An 8,452-nucleotide genomic window follows, 5' to 3' on the forward strand; every position below is an offset into this window, starting at 1 on the left:
GCAAATAACGACTGTCATTATCGGCAAAGAAATACCAGACCACTTCTTATAGCTGTGTCTCTCTGTCCCTCCCTCCCTCTCTCTCTCTCTCTCTCTCTCTCTCTCGCTCTCTCTCTCTCTCTCTCTCTCTCTCTCTGCTCTCTCTCTCTCTCTCTCTCTCTCTCTCTCTCTCTCTCCTCTCTCTCTCTCTCTCTCTCTCTCTCTCTCTCTCTCTCCTTCTCTCTGTTCTAACACACACACACACATTTACACACAGGCGCGCACACTTCTCCCCCACCTTCCCACTTTCTCCCGTGCAGCCGAGGCGCTTTTCGTCTCCAAAGCCTGTCTCCAGAAGCATGTCCTCACACATGCAGCCTCGGTGCGATGAAGCGAACCAAAAGGCGCCACCAGCTTGACAGCATGAAAGCAGGTAAGCTGATACCTGAATAATCTTTTCCCCTTATGAACTGGAGCTTGTTTTCTCAGATAGAACCAAAATGAATCGATATTTCTCAAGAAGGTTTATTGGACTCTTTCAGAGCAGTAGATAAAGTGCGTGAGTGAGCAGAGAGCAGGTTTCATTTAGTTGTCTTGCCCAAGGACACCCGGATAGAAGGGACTAGTTGTTACCATGGATAGAACCTGAGACTTCTCAAATACAGGATCAGCATTGTAGACACCTGTGATCATGATCCTCCAGCGCGTAAAAAAAACTCTGTTTTCGTTACGATTTCAAAGTTGCTTCTTTCAGCCAACTCTGTAACTATATTTACAGGAAGATATATCTAGGTAAAAGTCGATGTCATGTAATCGGCTGAAATATCGCGTACAAAACATGCCTGACAATATTTACATCTGTGGAAGATTTGCATGGTGAGTGCAAGGAAAACGAGCTGTTTTACGCTGATCCACAGCTGCCTGTGGCATATGCGCATTTTGGACGGAGAGAGGAGAGCAGAACTTTTGGTTTATTTCACATAGTCCACCAAGCAGAAATAGTCTCCATATTAAACCATGCTGTAGTATCGTTTAATGCCATCATTAGTTTTTTTCTAATCAATTACATCCAACCCCCCTGTACTAACAGGCGATTGCGCGTTGTATCATCATGTTAACCATATTTCCAACTGTTTTTCTTTAAGAATTGAATACTTTGTTTATATTTGTATACTAAGAAACACCCATTTAACAGTAATCTATGGTGTCATGGTAATGTAACGCACCTTGGATAAAAGCGTACCTAATCTCGTTCCATTCACAAAATAGCTGCTTTCTCCGACATTCTTTTGATGATAAATCTGTGCTAAAAAAGAAAAAACCCTGGTGTCTTATCATTTAAATACAGCATATGTAGATATGTGTAAATATGTATTTTCCCAGGAGCAGATTCCTCTTGTCTCCTTAATCCAATCAACCATTATTGGTTTCAACGCGTTTGATCTCCACAGCAAACGGACAAAAACATAAATGCATGTTTTTAAGCTGCCACATGATTGCTGTGTTTTCAAGTCAATAAAGACACCAGTTCAACTGCTGTACATGCATTTTGATCTTAGAAACCTATAGAATGAGAGGTGATTTCGCGTTCCGATGCGCCTTATTGCGTAAAAGCGCATCGGAACAGACTTGAGACAGCTTTGTGTCGGATTGTGTGACTGTGGGTTTACTGTGGAGATGTTTTACGCGCAGAGTGACTCTCCTCTATCATGCTTTGATGTTGTTGTGCACAAATCTATTGGAGGACCCGATCTTCACAGAGGTAAAGCTGGGATTTATCAAGCTGCTTTCCGTAATTCGCCACAATTTCTTCAGCTGCATATCTTGTTGTTTTGAGGAATCAGGCTGACAATTACAGAAAATGGTTGCGTCCTTGTGAATGAAAAGGGGGGCAGATGTCTTCTTTCCCTATCAATTGGCTGGATAACTCGATGGAGGAGGGTTACTTGTGATGGATAGAGGTAGGTTTTGGAACATTTTACTTCAATCTGACATTTAAGAGGGAGAGTTGGGTAAGAACAGCTGGTAAAACTAAAAATGAAAAGTAATCTGACTTGTTACCTTAAAGAGAAAATCTGATTATTTATTAATTATTTGGTTATTTCCCCATTTGCATTGAGAAAGTATGCTTTACAGTATATGAGCCACCTTGTTTCATACATTTTAGGACTTTTTGTTCTCTCTTTTGTGATTTTTATTTAATATGTACTATTTTGTCATGGCTTATTGATATTTACAGCAGGATCCCAAATTAAAATGCTGCTGTTACAGTTCACCCATAGCACCAAACTGTGCAGGGAGTTGATATACTTTTATCATTTTATTGTGAAGTGGGCGAATGATTTATGTGGCTTGACCTTGATTAAGTAGCTCGCTATAATTGGTTTTGTTTGAAGAGATGACAGGTAAACAAAAAGGACTAATGTCGCCTTATTTTCGTGTGTAGGTCGATGCTGGTTTTGTTCTTGCACATTCATGCACATCTCCAATTAGGAACCGGATTTGGTGTCTTGCCAACAAAAAAGACGATTTACATTTTGCTTCTGTCTGGAATCCATTCAAAAGTTTCCATCACTGCAGCCACGCAATGTTGTTTTAAAAAAAACAGCACTTCAGGGGAACAAGTGAATACTTAAGGGTCGATTCTTTGTGTGCAAAATAATGTTTATCCCCCTTGCAAAAATCCTGATCCAAATTTGGGATCACAAGGTAAATCAAACTGATCACAGATGCAGTGCTAAAGAAACAAACATAATCTGGTGCTCCTTCTGATTTTTTTTTGCTGGATACTTGATCATGACTGCCATCTGCTACACTTCTTGAACCAAAGGCTTCACAGAAGAGCCATTTGTTTGTTTGTACATAAAGATGTTTGCCTATTGTGTTTTTTAAAGAAAACAGGAGCAGGGAATAATCATTTCTTTAATAAAAAAAAACCTCTAAATGCTAATTTGTCATGAATTCACATTATAGTCATATTGTCAAATGAGAAAATGTAATTATCATACAACCAGTAAACAATGTTTTTTTCTGAACTGTCAAATCAATTTCTCTGAATTATTATATTTTTAACTGTCCTCAGCCTTAGTTTCCTTCAAGTTATCTTCAGAATTTGGCGCACGTTAACAACCTTTTACGTCCATCAAAAACAAATATTAACCCTTAGAATAAGGCTGCATACCAATCTGTGCTGCCATCTCTTTGCAAGTTTGCAGAAGTTTCTCCGCCTTTTCCTTATCACCCTCTTTGACATCCTGATGTTGATGTATGAGTTTTGGATGCACTGTGACAGTTATTTGATGGGTTTTCAATTGCTGCTGGCCAACTGATGTTTATCGAGGTCAGTCATGTGGCCTCGTTTTTTTCTTTTTCCAAAGACCCCCCCTTAACTCTATTGATATTACATTAGTGATGGAGATATTATGGACTGTGTATCATTTTTACTATAGGTGCTTCTCTGTGATAGCAAATGATGGCATGCATTGATTTGTGTATGGTGCTTAGACATCGATTCTGCATGAAAAGTGCTTATTGGCATGTTGGTTAATGCAGATAAGTGTCAAATGACAGATGTACATTCAAATGTCATAGAATTTCAATGTTTGAGGCACCAACAACAGATTTTTGCAGCTGTGTTAAAAAGGGAAGCTTATCGCCCCCTGTGGTGAAAACAGAACATTGACAGGTATTGAGTGATTCATTGCTGATTTCTTTCACATTGAAATATTTTATTGCTAAATGTGTATCCACACACACACACACACAAAACAAAATGTATGACTCTTTCTTGGCCACACTCACATGGAGGACGGAGAGTGGAGGAGAGATTGAAGGAGGAGGCTCATGCCAACGCTCCTACATAGCATGCATGCACACATATTCCTAAATCTGTGCTTTTGGCAGCGGTGGAAAGAGTGTTTGAGGCAACGTTGCTTTTGTAAAAAGTTACATTTAGCCAGTGGGGTGCCTCATTCCATGGACCTAAGCTTCTTGGTTGTAGAGCGGCTGCACAGTGCACATTAGTGAATCTGTGTAGCTGGCACACACAGAAAGGAATGTCTAATTATCACGCTTTCAACCGCAGTAGGCTCATCTATTTGCACTGCTCTAATCGCTTTTTTTTATCATTACACCCTTATTTTCTTTATTTTTGCCCAATTCAAAAGGTTATTTTTGCACTGTGTGGATGGGCCGGGCAGTCCGTGCAGCATTAGCTGGGTGTTGCAGAAAGGTGTAATTGAGCAGAAAGAGAAGATTGGCTCTGCTAATATGTGGACATTGTGTGGAAGAGAGGAAAAGAGATTTTGTGAAGGGGTGTTACATCACAGTGAACATGCAGTTTACAAGTGCGTGTACGTATGGGTGGTTAAGGTTGTGCCAGGGGAAAGACTAACAGGTTGATTTGACTCATGCATTTATCTATATATGGTTTCATCATCAGATTTCCAAATGGCTAGTGTAGCCTTTAGCTGGGCTTCTTATCAGATGCTGAGTGATTGCAGAGCTTTACAATATGAAGTGCCGCTAAACCACTGCACGAAGTGGCATTGATTGGAAAAGATGGGAGGAGGGAGGTTCCTCCTTAAGGTCATTATCTAGCAGACCGAAATAGTTAGACGAAACAAACCAGTGTAATTGCATTTGTAACAAAAGACTTGGAATCAATGGACTTAGCACTACATACAGCATCGTGTCAGCATATTTCATCGACAAAGAAATTGATTCAGTGGCACTTAAACCGCACGTAAAATGACACGTTGCGGTCATGAAGGTGATGTGTTTCACACAGAGTAAATCATAGCTTAACACTGCTGTAATATGTGCAACCTGGGGATAACATAAAAACAAGTGCAGTGTAAGAAGCAATATTCTTTTTCTTTAAGGTCGTAGTACCTACAGTATGTGATGATATAGTCGGTTATAGTTCACGTCTCATAGTTATTTTAAAGTTGCATTGATGCATTGACACATTTTGTGGCCACCTGGAGGCAGTGGAAACAAGTTGTGGATATAGTAAACTTATAAACAAACAATCGCTTACTTACACATTCAGTAGATTTGGAGCATTAGTATTTCTTTACATTGTTAATGACCACCTAAAACCAATATTCCCGTAAGCTCTGTTTTTGGTCTGCTCCAACCGTGCTCTCGCACAGAAACAGGTCACCGTGGTGATGCTGAATTGTGAACTCCAAGCAGCAGCAGCAGCAGGTGTAGTACGACCCTCGAGATCCCTTTGAATGTTCTCTGCTTCCAAAAGCCTCAGGTGTTCCTCAGCTCAGCCGCTCATCCAGCAACAATGTCAGGCGGCCATTTCATGCTCTTAATTACTTTAAACCTCAGTAGGAGATAATTTCTGCCGGCGACTTTAAGCTCTGGCTCTGCCTTCATCATTGGCTCCATAAAACATGCAGCGTGCTCGTCTGCTCTGGAGGGGTTATTGTAATTGCCTGCAGGCCTAATTCCTCCATGATGAGAGATTGTACTACAATAATAAAAAGGTAGATTAGCGCTTCCCATCTGACCTATAGAGTATGCATTCACACACAGTTGGGGTCTAAACAAAGCGAGATTAACATTTCAAGTTCGGTATGTAAAAAGGAAACAACTAGATATGGAAATTATGTTCTTAATGTTTGTGCTGCACCTTTAGGAACAGGGGAAAAGCTCAGGCTGGTGACATAGGTTCTTGTAAACGGTGCCAACATGACAGGGTGCCCTAATATCTCTCTGTGCTGCTGTGGATGCTCCTCGTGTGGGTGTTTTTTGAAGTAGCCCGATGTGACTTTTTCTACTCGTGGGCCAGAAGCACTAACAAGCAATTAGCCAACAGGAAGGGCGGTTGGTATTTCAGGGGACGAAATCCATAGTTTACAGATTCTAAAACTGCTCTTTTCTGTATTTGACAGGAGGTTGCTTGTTCTGGGAAGCAAAAGCCACTGATACAGATACAAAAGTAGCTCATAATAATTCGGACATACCAAGAGATCATTGGAAAATAAAGCAGACTATGCTCAAACACCAGACAAGGACGCACATACATGACCTACAACAGCGCATTAAGAGTTGTGTCGATTTCATACAGATTACACTGCTGTATGTGTGATGCATAAGAAGTAGCAAAGTGTTAATCCATCTACTTTTAACTGCAAGTCAATGAGCTGCTGGCACCTGCCTTCTTTTTGAATAGGCAATAAAAGTCAAACTGTACCCCTGAAGGTATCGCTGTCCTAATTACAGGCCTGCATGCAGCTGATAAACAGGAATTATTGCCAAATGGAGGCACAATGTAATTGACGTCAATAATGAATCACTGCCCTCTTATAATTGTTATTCGGCTGTTCAGTCAGGATACAGTCTGATGGTCTGTTGGTCAGTCCACCATGTTAATAAGTAAAACAATACAGGCTAGTTTGCTTGATCTTAAATTGCTTAAATGGATTGATTACTGGGTTTTTCATTGAGTGCCACCATAAGGTTGTTTTTTATGACATGTCCTGCCATCTGTTGGATGAATTACCACAACATTTTGTACAGACATTCATGTCATGTTCAGGATGAATTTGAATGATTTAAGTTGTCCGTTACCATTTAATCAAGCTCTATCATCTGGTCAAATGGTTGGATCGTGACTAAGGAGGCTTGCACAACAGGGTTTGTATGAGTACACATAACCCTAAAGTCTAGTTTACTTGATTAAACATGGTAAACATACAGTACATGTATCTACTTTCCAGCAGTAGGCTATGAAATAGTGAGCCTTTACCGTGCTAATGTCTAATTACAGCCTCACGGAACTAACATCACTGCAGACTATGTTGGTACTGTTAGTCTTTTTTATTCAGTTATAGCCACCATAAACAGCTACTTTCTTAAATGTACTTTAATGCGTTTTTGAGAAAATGTGTGTAATCTTATTTGGACTTCAATTTTTCATAATTACTGTCTGCCTTACATTACTAAAACCCTGAAGATAAAGTTGTTGCTACATACATATGCTGTGTAATATCCCATTTTCTCAGGTTCGGATTTGGCTGGAATGACTGTGCGTGATTTTCATCGACTCACACCTTAAAAAATATCACATGATGAAAGATCCACCTTTATTAATCTGATAACAGATCCTTGTTAAAAAGATAAATCTGTGCTTTATTACATTTGGTAATTACAATCTTTATCTTTCTCTGTTTGCAAAATGTGTCCCTGGGCTTTCCTAAGAAATGTGCTCCCCTGTGACCAACACATGTCCATTAACCAGACGCTGCCAGTGAAAATGGAACACCACATTCCCCCTCAATTTATCTCACGATGAAAGATATCTCTCCATTGGCTATTCAATTCCTTTCCACTCTAATAAAAGGAAGGCTATTACAACCACAAGAGCTCCGACTGTCTCCTCTGCCACAGTTATTATAATCACTAATTTAAAGAAAAACATTTGCTGAAATAGCTTGAGGGGTTGTTTTTAAGGTTACAAAAATAGTCTTATATGCACAGGTGACAATAACAATCACATTTGGGCAGTTAGTCTAAAAATCATTCCAACACTTTACTGAAAAATGATATTTTTGACATTAAAAGCTAGATAAAGGACATGCATGAATTCAAAGCGAGCTGCCTCTAAGACAGACAGCTTGACACAAAGTTCAATACTGTGTACACACTCAACAGGATCAAATCAAATGGTAAACAGACACTATAGCACTCACTGAGCCAGCAATGTGATGGAAAAGTGGTGCAGGCTTTGAATTCCAGTGAAGATCATTGTCTGTTATTGTTATTGGATTCGGTGTCAGCTCTCACTTTATTCCTGCGCTTTTGCAAGTGAAGACCTGTTTATTGCCTCAGGTATAACTGGGTTCATCCTGTGTTTCTTTAATGCCCCGAGGCATTGTAAACTGTAGTTTCATTTTATGTGGTCAGCCGGTTCAATTTATAGGCTCTGTCTACACTGTCTATTTCAAAGTAAACGTGAGACAAAACCCAGTTAATGGTAGTAAATACCACTGTCTAGTTTGATGGCATTTGGTGAATGTCCCTTTTTTTTCACTCGGAAAACAAATGTCCCGTTTGTGCGGTGCCTTGGGGACCCAAAGAGGAAATTACGGACGTATAATATTATTCCAAGTTGCACAGGAAACAAGGTCATGAGATACTTTCAAAGCATAAACATGACCGGGTTACTTGAAGAGAGAAAACATAGCCCGAGATTACATATATATATTACATTAGGCGTCTGAGACTCATGTCTCACTTCCTTCTCTCAAGCTTCACTATTACCCCTTTCACACCAACGGTGTTTCAGGGTCGGTTCGGTGCTGGTGCTTGAAAAGCACCGGGTTTTCCTGTTCACACCGCAGCGGAGCAGCGTCATAGCTCCGGAATCCGGTTCGTTTCGAGCACCAAAAAGTTGTCCGTCTAGAAGCAAGAACCGCATACGTCACGCTTACGTCGGAGGGGGGCGAGATTAACC

At 40.2% G+C, this 8,452-nt stretch overlaps 1 protein-coding gene across 1 annotated transcript in view; it reads left to right on the forward strand.

The window, feature by feature from the left end:
- Positions 1-270: 270 nt before the first annotated feature.
- The window catches only part of chrm2a (cholinergic receptor, muscarinic 2a), an 89,643-nt gene continuing 81,461 nt past the window's right edge, over positions 271-8,452 (forward strand). Inside the window, exon 1 of the mRNA XM_034133629.1 lies at positions 271-412. The gene's annotated coding sequence lies outside the window, so the exon portion shown is untranslated. The remainder of the gene's footprint in view (positions 413-8,452) is intronic.

This window comes from Trematomus bernacchii, unplaced genomic scaffold, assembly GCF_902827165.1.
Source record: "Trematomus bernacchii unplaced genomic scaffold, fTreBer1.1, whole genome shotgun sequence".
In the NCBI taxonomy this organism is placed as follows: Eukaryota; Metazoa; Chordata; class Actinopteri; order Perciformes; family Nototheniidae; genus Trematomus; species Trematomus bernacchii.